We start from the raw sequence: 21,367 nt of genomic DNA on the forward strand, positions 1-21,367 counted from the left end.
GAAGGAGTCAACCTTAAAACCATGTGGAATTAGTACCAAGCAAAAGAAATACCAATAAGAGGCAAAATTATAGTATATCAGAAATTGGAAGTCTTGCAGAGGAAGTCAATATGCAAATTGAGCAAAGGTGCAGAGAGAAGCACCAGTGGGGTGCTACATGAAAAGAGACTCAGAGAAGTAAAGAGAAATACCAGTTGACTTTTCCTTTCCCACTGGATGTGGAGTTACTTCTTACATGTATGTTCTGTTAAGTTTTCCTAATATGTTTTCAATAAAGGTATTTTGAGAGTTTTTGCTTCTTTCAATAAAAATATCCTGTATTTTATAAAAATTGATGAAGTTATAGTTTGTGAAATTTGGGAAGGATGAAAGAAGTGGTTTCAGATATCCTTTCATTCTCGGGGTTGATTGACACGGTTTGCACTGCATGGTAGAATGTCGCTTGTAGAAAACTACTCAACAGAGATGGACCTTCCCTAGCAAGAAGAGACATATGGTTTTCTCTTTGTGCTTGTGTCCCTAATTAAGATTATGAACTCTGTGAGAAATGTAATAAATGGAAATGAAACAAATGGGATAAATTTTACCAACTCATTTCAGTAATATTTTAATAGCTCTTCTACATGTAAGGCATAGTGAAGACTGGACTTTATTAACTTGAAATAAGACACTATTGAAGAGTTTTAAGTTGGGAATCTGATCTGTATTGTAATAAAATTTCTAGACATGGAGAAGAGATTGGAGGACAAGAGGAGTAGATGCAGTGAAATCAGCCGTGGGGTGGGGTGGGGGCTTGCAGTAGTCAATGCCAGTGCTATAGTTCAGACTATGACAGTGAGATAGAGGTATATTTTGGAGACAGACCCAAGAGGACTTGTTCTAGAATTGGATATAGGAGTTAAAAAAAAAAAAAGAAACAAAGGAGTTAAGGATAATTCTCAAGTTTCTAGCTTTAGGCACTGTGAATTGTGGTGGCATTTATTAAGAAGGGGAAGAATAGAGGTCTAGCTTGGGGAAGAAATAGAGTTTCAAAGAATCAAATCGATTGTTTTATAGGCATGATTGTTATTTTATGTCAACTTGACTGGGCTAAGAGATATCCAGATAGCCAGTAAAATTTTATTTCTGGGTGTGTCTGTAAGTGGGTTTCCAGAAGAGACTGGCATTTGAATTGATAGATTGAGTAAAGAAGATCATCTTCATCAATACAGAAGGGCATCATCCAATCCACTGAGAGACTGACTAGAACAAAAATGTGGAGGAAGGACAAATTTACCATCTGCTTGAGGTGGGACATTCATCCTCTCCTATCCTGTACATTGGCTCTCCCAGTTCGTGGGTCTTTGTACTTGGACTAGGATTTATACCTTTGGCCCCCTGGTTCTCAGTTGTTCAGGTTTAGAGTGGAACTGCATCACCAGCTTTCCTAGGCCTCCAGCTTGAAGAGAGCAAATGGTGGGACTCCTTATCCTTCATAATTGTGTTAGCCAATTCCTCAAAATAAATCTTTCTCTATGTATCTATATATAGCCTATTACTTCTTCTTTTATTTATTTATTTATTTTTGCATTTCTGGCTGCCCCATGGCATTTGGAGCTCCCAGGCCAGGGATCAGATCTGAGCTGCAGTTGTGACTGAAGCAGCAGCTGCAGCAATGCCAGATCCTTAATCCACTGTACCAGGCCAGGGACCAAACCTATGTTCCAGCTCTCCCAAGACACCACCGATCCCATTGTGCCACAGCAGGAATGCCATTACTGCTTAGTTTTAAAAATGTTTTATTTTGTTTCTTCTCATCTATATTTTCTCGCATAGAAACTTTTGTATCACTTTACAAAGTCAAAAACTTCCTCTTTATATATGACACTGATTATAATTTTGTGAAAGCTGGATATTAAAAAACAATAAAATTGGCATTTCATTTGATATCGCTTACTTGAATGATTTTTAAAATTTTTTAGCTAGGCAAGTTATTAGAGCTTGTCTGGCCTATCAAGATGGGATTCCTATGGGTCCTAGGACAGGGTGTATGGATGGTTAAGAGATAGCCCAGAAAGAGATTTTGTTCTAGGATTGTCAAAGGGTAAGGTGGCAAATGGTCACACAAGGCAGGAGCCATAGGATAGGCATCCTGGCAAATCATTGACAGTTTATACTGCTCGAATCTCAGACAGTGCCAAAGCAAATGGAATATTTGGAACCATTAAAGGAAAAGTCCAAAATATACATTCAAATTACAAGGAACTTTGTTAAGTATGTACCGATAATAAGTTTCAATTTTTACTCTTGCTTTTTAAAAGCCCCAAATGTCTTATATCTAGGTCTTTAATCCATTTGGAATTTATTTTTGTGTATGGTGTTAGGAAGTGTTCTAATTTCTATCTTTTCCATGTGGCTCTCCAGTTTTCCCAGCACCACTTATTGAACAAGCTGTCTTTCCTCCATTGTATATTCTTGCCTCCTTTGTCATAGATTCGTTGGCTGTAGGTGCGTGGGTTTAATTCTGGGCTTTCTATCCTGTTCCACTGATCTATTTGTCTGTCTTTGTGCCAGTACCATACGGTTTTGATGAATGTTTCTTTGTAGTATAGTCTGAAGTCCAGGAGTCTGATTCCTCCAGCTCCATTTTTCTTGTTCAGGATGTCTTTGGCTATTCTGGGTCTTTTGTGCTTCCAAACAAACTTTAAAATATTTTGTTTGAGTTCTGTGAAACATGTCCTTGGTGATTTGATAGGGATTGCATTGAATCTGTAGATTGCCTTGGGTAGTATAGTCATTTTGATAATATTGACTCTTCCAATCCAGGAGCATGGTAAGTCTTTCCATTTATTTGTGTCATCTTTGATTTCTTTCATCAGTGTCTTAGAGTTATTCTGAGTATAGGTCTTTCATCTCTTTAGGTAGGTTTACTCCTAGGTATTTTATTCTTTTGGATGTGATGGTAAATGGGATTGCTTCCATAATTTCTCTTTCTGATCTTTCATTGTTAGTATATAGAAATGCAGTTGATTTCTGTGTATTAATTTCGTATCTCTTAGAGGAAAACATAGGCCAAAAACTCTCTTACATAAATGACAGCAACATCTTCTCAGATCCACCTCTTAGAGTAATGACAGTAAAAACAAAAATAAACAAATGGGACTTAATTAAACAAAAGTTTCTGCACAGCAAAGCAAACCTTAAACAAAACGAAAAGACAAACCACAGAATGGGAGAAAAATCTTTGCAAATGAATTGACTGACAAGGGCTTAATCTTCAAAATTTATAAACACCTCCTATAGCTCAATACCAAAAAAACAAACAACCCCATCAAAAAATGGGAAGAGGATCAAAAGACAACTTACAGAATGAGAGAAAATAGTTTCAAATGATGCAACTGAAAAGGGCTTAATCTCTGGAATATATAAGCAACTTTTACAACTCACCAGCAAAAAAGCCAACAACCCAAGTGAAAAATGGCAAAAGACCTGAATAGACATTTCTCCAAGGAAGATATATGGATGGGCAACAAGCACATGAAAAAATACTCAACATCCCTGATTATTAGAGAAGTGCAAATCAAAACTACCACGAGATACCACCTCATGCCAGTCAGAATGGCCATCAATAATAAGTCCACAAATAATAAATGCTAGAGGGGGTTGTGGAGAAAAGGGAACCCTCCTTCACCGTTGGTGGGACTGTCAGTTGGTACAACCACTATGGAAAACAGTATGGAGGTACCTTAGAAAACTATACATAGAACTACCATATGACCTAGCAATCCCACTCTTGGGCATATATCCAGACAAAACTTTTCTTAAAATAGACACATGCACCCGCATATTCATTGCAGCACTATTCACAATAGCCAAGACATGGAAACAACCCAAATGTCCACTGACAGATGATTGGATTAGGAAGATGTGGTATATATACACAATGGAATACTACTCAGCCATAAAAAAGAACAAAATAATGCCATTTGCAGCAACATGGGTGGAACTAGAGACTCTCATCCTGAGTGAAGTAAGTCAGAAAAAGACAGATACCATGTGATATCACATATCTGGAATATAATATATGGCACAAATGAACCTTTTCATAGAAAAGAAAATCATTGACATGGAGAACAGACTTGTGGTTGCCAAGGAGGAGGGGGAGGGAGTGGGATGTACTGGGAATTTGGGGTTATTAGATGAAAATGATTGCCTTTGGAATGGATAAGCAATGAGATCCTGCTGTGTAGCACTGGGAACTATGTCTAGCCACTTATGATGCAGCATGATAATGTGAGAAAATCGAATGTGTACATGTATGTGTAACTGGGTAACCATGCTGTACATTAGAAAAAAAATTGTAATGGGGAAATAATTAATAAAATAAAATAAAATAAAATTGGGCAGAAGATCTTAACAGACAATTCTCCAAAGAAGACAAATGGATGGCCAAGAAACACATGAAAAGATGTTCAACATCACTCATTATTACAGAAATGCAAATCAAAACCACTATGAGGTACCACCTTACACCAGCCAGAATGGCCATCATCAAAATTCTACAAACAATAAGTGCTGGAGAGGGAGGGTGTAGAGAAAAAGGAACCCTAGTACACTGTTGGTGGGATTGTAAATTGGTGCAACCACTGTGGAAAACAGTATGGAGATTCCTCAGAAAACTAAACATAGAACTACCATTTGATCCAGCAATCCCACTCCTGGGCATCTATCCAGAGAAAACCACAACTCGCAAAGACACATGTACTCCAATGTTCATTGCAGCAGTCTTTTCAATAGCCAAGACATGGAAACAACCTAAATGTCCATCAACAGAGGAGTGGCTAAAAAAGAGGTGGTACATATACATAATGGAATATTACTCAGCCATCAAAAAGAACAAAATACCGAAAACAAATGATATGGTCCACTGTTATATCTAGGGTTCTCAGGAACTTGAAACTTGAATTTTGTCTAAATATAATACAAATGGCAGAGCAGGCCTTCTTTTTTTCTTTTTTCTGGCTTTGTGTTAGGTTGTATTAGAAGACAGCATCTTTCATTATATAACAGAATTTCCCTTAATGGAGCCTGGTGCAAAGATGAAACAGTACTCTGGTATATTAGAAAAGAGTAGAAACCATATATATATATATTTTTAAAACTAACACATAGTTCCAATTAAGGACATAGGGTAGTAGAAGTCAAGGCTAAAAGGAAATTTTAGGATCTGTTAAATCAACTTGTTGATTTTATAAATAAGGACACACAATTTACAGTGAAGCAACTTGCTAAAGGTCTCAAAAAATCTTGATATTCTGAGGCCATCAGGTACATAAAAAATAATATAAAGCATGATGAACATACCTGATATAACTGAAAATAAATCAGTGTTAGTTACTAGAACTATACTTTTATTTCATAAGGTAAATATCTCATTCATTATGGCAATCATCAAAATGTCCTTATTCATTAATGATAAATGATATTTTGCCACATAGATACATGGAAAGCAGGGTTCTGTTGAACTGCAAGTTTGATCTCTTAGAAAGTAGATTAGGAGAGTGAGTTAGAAGATGGGGAACATATCCAGATCACCAAGTTCTAAGTTCCATGCACTGAGAAAATCATGTAACTCCTGCCTTTGGAATGGACACTTAAAATGATCTTGGAGAGTGACACTCATTATATTTCCACAATCACTGGAGGAAATGGCATAAAGATCTCCAATCAAGAAATTCTCTATATACTTACTGTGTATACTTAAAGCTATTTCTTATTAAGGATAACATAATTTCTACACAAAGCAAAATAATACAGTCAACTGTACTCCAATAAAATTAATATAAATAATCATAATGAATAATGATGATAAAACTTTATTGTTTATAAAACTTTCACACAATTGCTCTGTTTGATACTCATGAAAGCCCAGTATAGTACTTATATTCTCCTCATTTTATGTATGGATTCCTAAGCTGAAAAGTTAAATGACTTGCCTTAGAGTTGGTAAGGACTGAGGTCATTGGCACTAGAGACCAGAGGAGGGTAGTTTAATTAATATTTGCCCATGGGAAGGGAGCCTTGGATTCCAAATGAGGACTTATTTTTTAAAATTTTTATTTATCTATTTATCTTTTAGGGCTGTACCTGTGACATATGGAAGTTCCCAGGCTAGGGGTCAAATCAGAGCTGTAGCCACTGGCCTACGCCACAGCCACAGCAATGCCAGATCTGAGCCACGTCTGTAACCTATACCACAGCTCACAAAACACCGGATCCTTAACCCTCTGAGCAAGGCCAGGGATCGAACCTACATCCTCATGGATGCTAGTCAGATTCATTTCTGTTGAGCCACAACAGGAACTCTAGGATTGATTTTTGAAAACACTGTCTACTAACCCTCCTAAGATGAATCTTTCTATTTAATAGTCCAACAACTAGTAAACAGCTGAGCTGGGATTTAAATTGGTTCTACCTATCAGAAGCTGTGTTCATAGCCACTTCATCAGGCTGCCTTTATATGTTTACATATTGTGTGTAAATTTTTCTATTTAGTTATAGAGCCTATTAATGCCTGATATTCTCCTAGATATTTTTCATGTTATTTTGTTTACTTACATAGTGAAACTTTCCTGTGACTAAAGCAAGTTGGTATAATTTCAACAATAGTTCTTGGATTAAGGAACCATTAGCTGAACAGCTTGTTTTCATACTGGTTTGGGTTAAGTAGAAAATTAGTTTTTTTTTTGGTTTGCACACACACACAAACACACACACACACACACACACACACACAAATAGGAAAACATATAAAGCAGCCTAATGAAGTGGTTATGAACACAGCTTCTGAGTCAGGTAGAACCAATTTAAATCCCAGCTCAGCTGTTTACTAGTTGTTGGACCTAACCAGTTGTGTGACCTTGCTCAATCTCTGGGTCTCAATTTATTTATCTACGTAGGAATAAATATAATACTTTAAAGACTGTAGTGAGAATTAAATGAGATATTTATAAAGTGCTTAGCATATTTTCTAGCATATAGTAGTCTCAATAAATGTTAGCAGTGATAATATACATGGCATATGGTTCCAAAAAAGGGAGCTGTAGATATTCTTTAAATGATAGTTTACTCAATACATCTTAATAAGTATATGAAGAAATCAAAGGGACTAGGAATAAGAGAATAATTAATAAGACTATCATATAATATTGTGATAACATGCTTTGTGCATTTCTCTATGTAAACCAGAAATATTGTTTCAAGCTTCCTAGTAATTAGTGCACAGAGGAAAACAAAGTTAGTAAAACTTTTGCATGCCTCCAAACAAAAATTAAAACAGTGCTTCAGGAGAAGAATAGGTTTTTCAAAACTGACCAACTCCGTGGATTTCTTCATTAGTAGAACTGTGGCATTATAAACAAATGTCTTCAAATCTTTCCACTGAATAAAAAAAATATATTCTAATGTAGGCAAAGGCCTAAAACCAAACTATAATTCAGTAAAGCAGTTTCATGAGTGAGGGGAACATATGACATCTGCATAATTCTCTATAGCTTGGCTTAATTCAATCTTGGCTCCAAATTTAAGGTACCTAGAAATATAAATGAGCTCAACTCAGCAAATCTTCCATGAATATTATTTATTAAAACCAATTTTTTGAGACTATATTGCCCATAACAAAATGAAAGTTATACTTTCTGAGAAGTATCTGGGAATTAATTTTTTTTTGCTTAATTTTGAAAGATACATAAGCTTTAATTGTTAAATGAGCTGGAAGGTAGGTGACTCATTAGCACAGTAGGTAGCATGTCAGTCTCATAAATGAGCGGAAGGTAAGCTGACATTTACTTACTAAGTGTCTAGTCACATGACAGGCTGACATAAATCAAACCACCTAATTAGAGAGAGACTTTTTTTGGCTCAGATTTTTCAAAATCATAGAAGTCTTTATTAAAACAACAAATGTGATAAAAGTATAATCTCCATGAGGGAAGGAAGTCTTATCTTCTTTATGGCTTTATCCACAAACTTAAAATACTCTCTGACACATGGTAGTGATAAAGGATGACTTTTATTTTTAAGTAATGAGGGAACCAATAGATGATATGTCTGGTTCAAAGGAGAATTTGAAGAGCAGACAAATGTATAGGCATCAAGACTTGAAAGGAATTTATAAGTAGATGCAAAACTTAGGACACTAGTCAGTATCCACAGGGAAATAATTGATTGCATTCCACCAGACACAACTTCATTTCTCTGAACAATAATCATCTACATTACTGTCAATTTTCAAAAATTTAGTTGTAAAATAGTTCAAAGAAAGCAATAGGCTGAGATAACACTGGAGTACGTACTAGACAGGAAAGCCAGTAATCATTTGGTCTGTTTCATAATTTTTCCCTATAGTAGGTACTCCAAGATATTTTTAATATTTTTAATGAGCTAATCATATATACTTATTAAGTAATACATTTAAAGTGGATGTATCATATAGAGAAATATTTAAATAATTTAAAAAAGGTATATTTTTTTTATCTTTCCTCACTGTTCTTAGCACTGGAAATATAAATTCTTTTCTAAACTTGATTTTAAATAGATAAGCTCCAGTCCTCCTTTTACATACTCATGTCAAAAAATCTCCTGGCCTATAGCTGTTTCTATGGGCCTTTAGTGTCACTTCTTTTTTCTGCTATAGGTATCTCCTCAGAGGAGTATATTATTTTTTATACACTTTTTAAACTTTAGATCTCTTACTTCTAAATTAATTTCTGCTTACCTCTTATTCCAAGGGGAATAAAAACCTCAGAAGTATGGGTATCCCAGGTACTAACAATTGGTGTCTGAAGTGGGACAGTCTTGTTGGATTGAGCTCTTAAACCTGGAGAGTCTGATACTACCTCCAGGTAGTTAGTGTCAGCATTGAGTTGATGGTTGGACACTGACCTTCTCCAGTCAGTGTCGAGAATTGGTTGTTGGTGTTGGGAAAACACTATAGATAACTGATGAGCAGAGAGGGATGTAGAGAAACCAAAAGAGTTAGAAGAAACTCAGGAGATCATTGTGTGGCAGAAACCAGAAAGAATTTTCTTGGAAATTGTCACAGGCATCAATGCTGCAAAGTCAAGTAAGGAAGGGCTCAAAAAGTATGAATTGTATTTAGTACAATGTTTGAAAGCAATTCCAGGGAAGGGTCAGAGCAAGAATGGGCGCAGGGTATAGGGAGTACATAAAAAGAGTTTTGAGGAAAGCAATAAATTTAAAAGCGAAATGAGGAAGTGAAATATTGAGCAGCAGAGTGCTTATAAACTTTTGACTCTTCATGTGCCAAGCAGCAATTCCAAGTTTGTTACACACTTTGTCATCCTCAGGAAGCTCAGTATTTTATCTTGGTTTGTAGATCAGATCATAGTGACAAAAATTATACAATTAGCACAAGGTAGGAAAGATAGGATGTGAACCTAGGTCTGCAGGACCACAAATCTGATCTTTTATTTTTATTTTTTTGGTTACACCTGTGGCATATGGAAGTTCCTTGGCCAGGGAATGAATCCAAGCCACAGCTGCAACCTATGTCACAGCTGTGGCCAAAACTGGATCCTTAACCCACTATGCCACATCAGGATCTCTCAAATCTTCTCTGTTTTTTAACCACAACAGAAAAGTGGAGTTTCTCTTTGTTAGGAAATTCTCGAATTCAGAACTTCTTATTCCACCAAGGTACAGGACAAATGAGATAATTATATAGAGGTCTCTTGGGTAACATCACAATAATCTTATTTAGTTAGGTCTAAAGTGTAGCACCTTTATATTTGTGACCAATCTTCTATTTTTCTTTAAATCACTTCTTGTAATGCTATTTTTAACTCTCAGAAGAAATTTGACTCTAAATACCTAATGTAGTATCAAAATGTCATAAACTTTTAATAATACTTCTAAAAAGTTTTATTTTAAAATCAATGTTCTGTCCCTGAGATCAAAAAGAAAGGTTATATACAGCCAATGCATGAAACACAGAAATTTAAGGCAGAAATCATTTAATGAAGTAAGCCTTTTATAGGCATAAGTGGCTCACGGCTATGTGCAAGTGTACCATCAGAAGATAAAAAACACCAAAATAATTTATTTATACAGCTTTGTTATTTATCTGAATTCACCTTCATGTATAAGAGTAGGCAATTAACGCAGAGATCATAGAAATTGCCTGTTAGTGGCAGCTCTTTTACTGGTTGAGTTAGTTAATTGTTTTTTTAAAAGGCATTTGATTAACATTCATTCTTTACATGTTGAGTTAGAACAACCAATTTAATTTTATTTAGGTCATTCATTCACAGAGCCACTTGAGATGAAGAAATTTTTATTTATTTTTTCTTCCTAATTGATATGAATTAGTACCACTGAGGTTTAATTAGCTCAAAGCATGCATTTTTTTCTTAAAACAAAGAAATGTTGTTTTACCATTTTAAACCAATATTCAGTTTTATCCATAAACATTTACTGCTTGGAAAGGAAAAGAAAACCTTAATATTCAATTGAGAATAAATCTAAAGCCCAGGCACTACTACAAGAGAAAACCAGTAATTGTTTTGTCTCACTGTTGAAGCCAAGTCAGTGTGTTGTAATGGGAATGCAAAGGAAGCATATTCTATTGGCTAAGGCATTTTTTTTTTTTGAGATGAACTGCCACCATTTATGGCAATTTTTGAGATTGGTAAAATTCATGAAATTTTAGAGTAGAGAAGATTTCATAATTCTTTTAGTGCAAGGCTTCCCAAAATAAAGTATACAAACCAAGGGGGTAGTGTATGGGGTATATGAATTCTCTAAGAGAGATTTTAAGCTTTTTAAAAATTTTGATGATATTTTATAATGTGACATAAGCATACTTGGGATTGTGTATGGGCCTCCTATATAGTTTCTTAATTTCAGTGATTGTATTTGCCTTTATGTTTCCAATAGTCCTCCCACCAAAGAAATCTCCAATGATATCATGGTGTAGCTCATGAATGAATGTGTCATAGCCAATTAAATTGATAAAAGTAGTATGAGCATTGAATCTTCATGAGGTACGCAGAACAGATGAACCAAACTCAATAAACCCAGCACTCTTTTACTCTGAACAATTCCTAGTGAGGGATAAAGCTTTAAAAAGCTATCAAGTGAGAACTTGTTACCATTGTTACTAGAGGATTATTTGCTAGCTGTTTTAATTAAGAATAATAATGGAAAATTTTGTCTATATATACACCCAATGGTGGGATTGCTGGGTCATGTGCTAGTTCTATGTATAGTTTTCTAAGGTACCTCCATACTGTTGTCCATAGGGGTTGTACCAGCTTACATTCCCACCAACAGTGCAGGAGGGTTCCCTTTTCTCCACACTCCCTCCAGCATTTATTATTTGTGGACTTATTATTGATGGCCATTCTGACTGGTGTGAGGTGGTATCTCATGCACTCGCATGTTCATTGCAGCACTATTCACAATAGCCAAGACATGGAAACAACCTAAATGTCCACTGACAGATGATTGGGTTAGGACAATGTGGTATGTACACAATGGAATACTACCCAGCCCTAAAAAAGAACAAAATAATGCCATTTGCAGCAACATGGATGGAACTAGAGACTCTCATACTGAGTGAAGTAAGTCAGAAAGAGAAAGACAAATACTATATGATATCACTCATATCTGGAATCTAATATATGGCACAAATGAACCTTTTCACAAAAAAAGACAATCATGGACTTGCAGAATAGACATGTGGTTGCCAAGGGGGAGGGGAAGAGAGAGGGAATGGGATGAGTTGGGAGCTTGAGGTTAATAGATGCAGACTATTGGCTTTGGAATGGATTAGCAATGAGATCCTGCTGTGTGGCACTGGGAACTATGTCTAATCACTTATTATTGAGCATGATAATGTCAGAAAATAGAATGTATACATGTATGTGTAACTGGGTCAACGTGCTGTGCAGTAGAAAAAATTAATGTATTAGGGAAGTAAAAAAAAAAGAAAATAGCAAAAAAAAAAAAAAAAAAGAATGAGAACTGATTGTTCTGACCTAGTGTAAAAGTCTGGAAGTTATTAATAACATTTTGCAGAACATACTTAAACAATGACAACAACAGCCTGCTCTGATTTTGTATTGTTAAATTTAAAATACAGGAATGGACTAAATATAGAACAAAGTATGGGACTACATATTTGTGTTTTTAAATCCAACATCAGCTATTTAGCTTTAGAAAAATATGGATATGTCACATTGCATTAATATTATAAATTTAAATTTGATTTTTGCTTTGTTTTTTTTAATTGGCAAGTTTCTTTCTTTTATAGTTTTATTAGATCCAATCAAATAATGGATCTGCAAGTATCTTTACATTTAGACATATTTAACTAATAGTAAAATAAAAGTGATTTTGGTCAACAAGAGTCTGGAAGAAATGTTTTTGTTTTAAAGGAATCTGTGGCTGACAGAGCCAAATTATCCATTCATTCTCTGCCTTGTGATTTCTTAAAAGTTGAGCCATGGACTGGGAGTCTTGTGCAATGATTTATTGAGGGAGTGATTTCAGGAGAGGAGGAATGAGAGAAGTGTAGCTAAGGCGAGGACCTAAGTAAGGATGTGGTCTCAGCTGGAGACCAGCTGAAACCAGTTTGGTTTCACTAGAAGCTGTGGAGCATGAATTTCAATTCAGTACAGTTTGTTGTGTAAGCATAGGTTGCTACCTCTAGAATTATTACAGTGGATTCCATTAGGAGAAGGGAAATAGTTGTGAGCTGCTCACAGCTGCTAAGGATAAATTGCTAAGGGGTGGTTGTTCCAACCTAGTAAGGTAGATCTAGGCAGAGCAAAGATGAGGTCCGCTATAGTAACTGCTTTTTGATACTCTGACCCATTTGTCTCTCAAATTAAGCTAACTCCGTCCAGGCACAGCTTTTCCAGGGTTCTGAATTTTCTGGGAACACTTAAAAGAAGAAGATTATTTAGACAAACTACAGCTCCTGCTGGTGCAATTGGTCCCAAGATACTCATTATCTGCCTTCTCTACCATCTATTTTAGACTTCATTTGTTTTGGGTAGCACCTCTGCTGGAGTAGTTGGCATGGCTTGTAGCATGTGAGATTCTAGTTACCAGTCTCTCATGAGCCCTTCACTATTAGACTTGCTCATTATAGTAAGATTGGTCATGGAAATATGAAAAGACAACCCAAACCTGCTAGGTAGCAACACTTTATTTCCTCATAATTAATAGGGTCAATAACTTCCAGTATGGTAATTGCTCTTTTTCTGATGGTCTACTGGCTTGAGGGGCCCAAAGTGACCAGGATTTAGTCTAGCTTTAATCTTATGGGGACTCTCCTTGTGTCTCATGGTGAAAGCATCTATCCTCTAAGAACCAGGACTCATAGAGCCTAAAACTTAAGAAATAAGGAAACAAATTCCCCAAGGGTGACTGGGAGTGATGAAGAATGACCCCACTCCTTCTACCTCTTTCTTCTCAGGCCTTGCATTCTACTTACTGGGGACACAACACTACTAATGTCCATTAGTTTAGGGTATATGCTACATGCTGAAGAAGACCTATTTATCTTTGCAAGGTGTCTTCCTCAAACTAGAGCTTCGGTTGTGCCCTGAAGAGGACTTTCTACCACTCTATCAAGTCAGTAGCTTCTGGATAATCCAGCATATGATGAGATCAATAAATAGATTCCATGACTACATTCCACCATACCATAAAATTTGTTTCTTGGTCCCAAGCAATGTTATGTGGGATTTGCAGTCTTAGATCAGACCCTCTGAGTCCTTGGAGTGGTGCTAGCTAGAAAGTGTGGGCAGGTACTAAGAACTGATTGAGAGTCTGGATAAAATATTACTCCTTGTAATATGGAATAGGTACTATATAGTCAACCTGCCACCAAATAACTGATTAGTCTCTCTGAAGGATGATGCTATATTATCAGAATTACTCATTGCTGGCATATTGTTTCAGTAGTGGTTGGAGCTGATGATCCTTTATGAGGGGGAAGTCATACTGTTCGGGCCATGATGTAGCCTTCATCTCTGTTTCCATTGCTTCTCATTTATGGAGTTTATAGAGCTCATTGCATGAGCATTGATTTGGCCAACAGCAGATCTACTGGTCAAGACACCCTGTTAGCTTTGTTGTTTATTTCCTCTTCCATGGCGGATGTTCTCTGTGAGCACTTATTTTCTTTCTTTTTTTTAATGTAATGATTTTCATTTTTTTCCATTATAACTGGTTTACAGTGTTCTGTCAATTTTCTACTGTACAGCAAGTTGACCCAGTCACACATACACATATACATTCCTTTTTCTCACATTATCATGCTCCATCATAAGTGACTAGATATAGTTTCCAGTGCTATACAGCAGGATCTCATTGCTTATCCATTCCAAATGTAATTGTTTTCATCTACTAACCCCAAATTCCCAGTACATCCCACTCCCTCCCCCTCTTCCTTGGCAACCACAAGTCTGTTCTCCATGTCCATGATTTTCTTTTCTGTGAAAGGTTTTATTTGTGCCATATATTAGATTCCAGATATAAGTGATATCATATGGTATTTATCTTTCTCTTTCTGGCTTACTTCACTTAATATGAGGGTCTCTAGTTCCATCCATGTTGCTGCAAATGGCATTATTTTGTTATTTTTTAGGGCCAAGTAGTATTCCAATCTGTATATATACCACATCTTCTTAATCCATTCATCTATCGATGGACATTTGGGTTGTTTCCATGTCTTGGCTATTGTGAATAGTGCTGCAATGAATACACAGGTGCATGTGTCTTTTTCAAGGAAAGTTTTGTCCGGGTATATCCCCAAGAGTGGGATTGCTAGGTCATATGGTAGTTCTATGTATAGTTTTCTAAGGTACCTCCATACTGTTTTCCATAGTGGTTGTACCAATTTACATTCTCACAAACACTGCTGGAGGGTTCCCTTTTCTCCTCACTGCCTCCAGCATTTGTTATTTGTGGACTTGTTAATGATGGCCATTCTGAATAGGGTGAAGTGGTACCTCCTGGTAGTTTTGAATTGCATTTGTCTAATAATCAGTGATGTTGAGCATTTTTTCATGTGCTTGTTGGCCATCTGTATATCTTCTTTGGAGAAATGTCTATTCAGGTCTTTTGCGCATTTTTCCATTGGGTTGTTGGCTTTTTTGCCTTTGCTTGTATATTCTAGAGATTAAGCCCCTGTCAGTTGCATCATTTGAAACTATTTTCTCCCATTCTGTAAGTTGTCTTTTTGTTTGTTTGTTTGTTTGTTTGTGGTTTCCTTTGCTGTGCGAAAGCTTGTCAGTTTGATTAGGTCCCTTTGGTTTATTTTTGCTTTTCTTTCTATTGCCTTGGGAGACTGACCTGAGAAAACCTTTGTATGACTGATGTCAGAGAATGTTTTGCCTATGTTCTCTTCCAGGAGTTTGATGGTGTCTTTTCTTACATTTAAGTCTTTAAGCCATTTGGAGTTTATTTTTGTGCATGGTGTCAGGGTGTGTTCTAGTTTCATTGATTTACATGTGGCTGTCCAGTTTTCCCAGCAATGATTGCTGCAAAGACTGTCTTTTTCCCATTTTATGTTCTTTCCTCCTTTGTCAAAGATTAACTATAGGAGTCTGGATTTATTATTGGGTTTTCTATTTTGTTACATTGGTCTGTATGTCTGTTTTGGTGCCAGTACAAATAAAATACACTGTCTTGATGACTGTGGCTTTGTAATATTGACTGAAGTCTGGGAGAGTTATGGCTCCTGCTTGTTTTTTGTTTCTCAGGATTGCTTTGGTGATTCTGGTTTTTCTGTGGTTCCATATAAATTTTTGGATTGTTTGTTCTAGTTCTGTGAAAAAATTCATGGGTAATTTGACAAGGATTGCATTTAATCTGTAGATTGCTTTGGATGGTATGGCCAATTTAATGTGATTAATTTTTCAAACCCAGGAGCATGGAATATCTTTCCAGTTCTTGGAATCCTCTTTACTTTCCTTGATTAATGTTTTATAGTTGTCAGCATATATGTCTTTTACCTGTGTGGTCAGGTTTATTCCCAGGTATTTTTTGGGGTGTAATTTTATTTTATTTTTCATTACTCAATGAATTTATTACATTTATAGTTGTACAATGATCATCACATTCCAATTTTATAGGATTTCCATCCCACAACCCCAGCACATCCCCCCATCCCCCAATCTGTCTCCTTTGGAGACTATAAGTTTTTCAAAGTCTGTGAGTCAGTATCTGTTCTGCAAAGAGTTCAGTCTGTCCTTTTTTTAAATTCCACATGTCAGTGAAAGCATTAGATGTTGGCGTCTCTTTGTATGGCTCTCTTCATTTAGCATGATAATTTCTAGGTTCATTAACATCGCTAAAAATGTAAGTATTTCATTTCTTTTAAAGGCTGAGTAATATTCCATTGGGTATATGTACCACCTCTTTTTTAGCCACTCCTCTGTCGATGGACATTTAGGTTGTTTCCATGTTTTGGCTATTGAAAAGACTGCTGCAATGAACATCAAAGTACATGTGTCTTTTTGAGTCATGGTTTTCTCTGGATAGATGCCCAGGAGTGAGATTGCTGGATCAAATGGTAGTTCTATGTTTAGTTTTCCGAGGAATCTCCATACTGTTTTCCACAGTGGTTGCACCAATTTATACTCCCACCAACAGTGTAATAGGATTCCTTTTGCTCCACCTCCTCTCCAGCACTTATTGTTTGTAGAATTTTGATGATGGCCATTCTGGCTGGTGTAAGGTGGTACCTCATAGTGATTTGCATTTCTCTAATAATGAGTGATTTGCATTTCTCTAATAATGAGTGATGTTGAACACCTTTTTGTGTTTTTTTGTTTGTTTGTTTTGTTTTGTTTTTTGCCTTTTCCAGGGCCTCTTGTGCGGCATATGGAGATTCCCAGGCTAGGGGTCTAATCGGAGCCATAGCCACTGGCCTACACCAGAGCCACTGCAACGCGGGATCTGAGCCATGTCTGTAACCTACACCACAGCTCATGGCAATGCTGGATCCTTAACCCACTGAGCAAGGCCAGGGATTGAACCCACAACCTCATGGTTCCTAGTCAGATTCATTACCCACTGCGCCATGATGGAAACTCCCTTTTCGTGTGTTTTTTGGCCATCCGTTTGTCTTCTTTGGAGAATTGTCTGTTTAGATCTTCTGCCCAATTTGGATGGGGTCATTTGTTTTTTTGGTATGGAGCTGCAGAAGCTTTTTATAGATTTTGGAGATTAATCCCTTGTCAGTTGATTCATTTGCAAAGATTTTCTCCCATTCTGTGGGTTGTCTTTTCATTTTGTTTAGGGTTTGCTTTGCTGTGAGAACCTTTTAAGTTTAATTAAGTCCCATTTGTTTATTTTTGTTTTTACTGTCATTGCTCTAAGAGGTGGATCTGAGAAGATGTTGCTGTTGTTTATGTCAGAGAGTGTTTGGCCTAAGTTTTCCTCTAGGAGTTTGATAGTGTCTGGTCTTATATCTAGGTCTTTAATCCATTTGGAGTTTATTTTTGAGTATGGCATTAGGAGGGAGTGTTCTAATTTCCATCTTTTCCATGTGGCTCTCCAGTTTTCCCAGCACCACTTATTGAACAAGCTGTCTTTCCTCCATTGTATATCTTGCCTCCTTTGTCATAGATTCGTTGGCTGTAGGTGCGTGGGTTTAATTCTGGGCTTTCTATCCTGTTCCACTGATCTATTTGTCTGTCTTTGTGCTAGTACCATACGGTTTTGATGAATGATGCTTTGTAGTATAGTCTGAAGTCCAGGAGTCTGATTCCTTCAGCTCCATTTTTCTTGTTCAGGATGTCTTTGGCTATTCTGGGTCTTTTGTGCTTCCAAACAAACTTTAAAATATTTTGTTTGAGTTCTGTGAAACATGTCCTTGGTGATTTGATAGGGATTGCATTGAATCTGTAGATTGCCTTGGGTAGTACAGTCATTTTGATATTAACTTTTCCAATCCAGGAGCATGGTAAATCCTTCCATTTATTTGTGTCATCTTTGATTTCTTTCATCAGCGTCTTATAGTTTTAAGAGTACAGGTGGGGTGCAATTTTGAAAGGTATTGGATTTTTGTATTCCTTTTCTGATATTTCATTGTTAGTATACAGAAATGCAACAAATTTCTGAATGTTAATCTTGTAATCCTGCTACTCTTCTGAATTTGTTGATCAGTTCAAGTAGTTTTTGGGTTGAGTCCTTAGGGTTTTTTATATATAGTATCATGTTATCCACATACAGTGACAATTTTACTTCTTCCAATTTGGATACATTTCTTTCTTTTGTTGGTCTGATTGCTATGGCTAGGATTTCCAATACTATGTTGAATAAAAGTTATAAGAGTGGGCATCCTGTCTTATTCCAGATTTTAGCAGGAAGGCTTTCAGCTTTTCTCCATTGAATATTATATTTGCTGTGGGTTTGTCATAAATGGCTTTTATTATGTTATGTTCCCTCTATACCCACTTTGGTAAGATTTTTTACCGTGAATGGATGTTGGACTTTGTCAAATGCTTTTTCTGCATCTATTAAGATGATGATGTGGTCTTTGACTTTTCTTTTGTTAATGTGGTGTATGATGTTGATTAATTTGCATATGTTGAACTATTCATCCCAACCTTGGATGAATCCCACTTGTTCATGGTTTATGATCTTTTTCATATGTTGTTGGATTCAGGTGGCTATAATTTTGTTGAGAATTTTTGCATTTATATTCATCAAAAATATTGGCCTATGGTAGTATCTTTTTCTGGTTTTGATACTTCGGTGATGGTGGCACCATAAAAGGCCTTTGGGAGTATTCCTTCTTCTTCAGCCTTTTGAAAAAGTTTGAGGATGCATATAAGTTCCTCTTTGTATGTTTGGTAGAATTTGCCTGTGAAGACATCTGGTCCTGGACTTTTATTCCTAGGGAGTGTTTTTATGACATACTCAATTTCATTTCTAGTGATTGATCTGTTCAGTCTATCTATTTCATCTTGACTCAGTTTTGGTGGGCTGTATTTCTCTACAAAGTTGTCCGTTTCTTCTAGGTTGTCAAATTTGTTGGCATACAATTGTTCATAGTATTCTCTTATGGTTTTTGTATTTCTGCAGTATCTGTTTTGATTTCTCCCTTTCATTTCTCATTTTGTTTATTTGGGTTTTTTCCTCTCCTTTTCTTGGTGGGTATGGCCAGAGGCTTGTCAATTATGTTTACCTTGTCAAAGAAGCAGCTCTTGGTTTTATTGATTTTTTTCTATTGTTTTTTTTTTGAATCTCTATTTTATTGATTTCCTCTCTGATCTTCATGATTTCCTTCCTTCTGCTGACTTAAGGTTTTATTTGTTCTTCTTTTTGAAATTCATTTAGGTGGTGGTTTAAGTTGTCAATTTGTGATTTTTCTTCTTTTTTTGAGGAAGGCATGTATCACTATGAATTTCCCTCAAAGTACTGCTTTTGCTGCATCACGTAGATTTTGAATGGATGTGTATTCATTATCATTTGTCTTAGGGTATTTTTTAATTTCCTTCTAGATTTCATCATTGATCTATTGGTTTTTTAGTGGCATATTGTTCAGTTTCCATGTAGTTACTTTTTTTCTCATTTCTTTTCCTGTGGTTGATTTCTAGTTTCATGCCATTGTGGTCAGAGAAAATACTTGAAATAATTTCTATACTCTTAAATTTGTTGAGGTTAGCTTTGTGCCCTAGTATGTGATTGACCTTGAGAATGTTCCATGTGCACTTGAAAAGAATGTATATTCTGATATTTCTGGATGCAATGTCCTGAAAATGTCAATTAAGTCTAAACTTTTCCATTGTGCCATTTAGAATCTCTGTTGCCTTACTGATTTTCTGTCTAGAGGATCTGTTCATTGATGTGAGTGGGGTGTTTAAAGTGTCCAAATATTATTATATTTCTTTTTACTTATTTATGTTTATTATTATTTTGTAATAGTTATTTCCCCAATACAATTTTTTTCTGCCGTGCAGCATGCTTACTCATTTACACATACATGTACACATTCAATTTTCGCACATTATCATGCTCCATCATAAGTGACTAGACATATTTCCCAGTGCTACACAGTAGGATCTCATCGCTAATCCATTCCAAAGGCAATTGTTTGTATCTATTAACCCCAAGCTCCCCAACCACCTCACCCCCGCTTCCCCCTTTGCAACCACAAGTCTATTCTCCAAGTCCATGATTTTCTTTTCTGTGGAAAGGTTCATTTATGCTGTGTATTAGATACAAGATGTAAGTGAAATCATATGGTATTTCTCTTTCTCTTTCTGATGTACTTCACTCAGAGATGAGAGTCTCTAGTTCTATCCATGTTGCTGCAAATGGCATTATTTTGTTTTATTTTATGGCTGAGTAGTATTCCATTGTGTACATATATCACATCTGTCAATGGACATTTGGATTGTTTCCATGTCTTGGCTATTGTGAATAGAGCTGCAATGAATATGTGCATGCATGTATCTTTTTCAAGGAAACTTTTGTCTGGATATATGCCCAAGAGTGGGGTTGCTGGATCATATGGTAGTTCTATGTATAGATTTCTAAGGTATCTCCATACTGTTCTCCATAGTGGTTTTACCAGCTTACATTCCCACCAACAGTGCTGGAGGGTTCCCTTTTCTCTACAACCGCTCCAGCACTTGCTATATGTGGATTTATTAAGGATGGCCATTCTGACTGGTGCGAGGTGGTATCTCATGGTAGTTTTGAATTGCATTTGTCTAATAATCAGGGATGTTGAGCATTTTTTACGTGCTTATTGCCCATCCATATATCTTCTTTGGAGAAATGTCTATTCAGGTATTTTGCCCATTTTTCTATTGGGTTGTTACAGTTTTTGCTGTTGAGTTGAGTAAGTTGCTTGCATATTCTAGAGATTAAGCCCCTGTCAGTTGCATGGTTTGAAATGACTTTCTCCCATTCTGTAAGTTGTCTTTTTGTTTTCTTTTTGGTTTCCTTTGCTGTGCGAAAGCTTGTCAGTTTGAGTAGGTCCCATTGGTTTATTTTTGCTCTAATTTCTGTTGCTTTGGGAGACTGACCTGAGAAAATATTCATAAGGTTAATGTCAGAGGATGTTTTGCCTATGTTCTCATCCAGGAGTTTGATGGTGTCTTGTCTTACATTTAAGTCTTTAAGCCATTTTGAGTTTATTTTCATCCATGGTGTGAGGGAGTGTTCAAGTTTCATTGATTTGCATGCAGGTGTCCAGGCTTCCCAGCAATACTTGCTGAAAAGACTGCCTTTTCCCCATTTTATGTTCTTGCCTCCTTTGTCAAAGATTAATTGACCATAGGTGTCTGGGTTTATTTCTGGGTTTTCCATTCTGTTCCATTGGTCTGTCTGTCTG

This window comes from Sus scrofa, chromosome 16, assembly GCF_000003025.6.
Source record: "Sus scrofa isolate TJ Tabasco breed Duroc chromosome 16, Sscrofa11.1, whole genome shotgun sequence".
NCBI lineage: Eukaryota > Metazoa > Chordata > Mammalia > Artiodactyla > Suidae > Sus > Sus scrofa.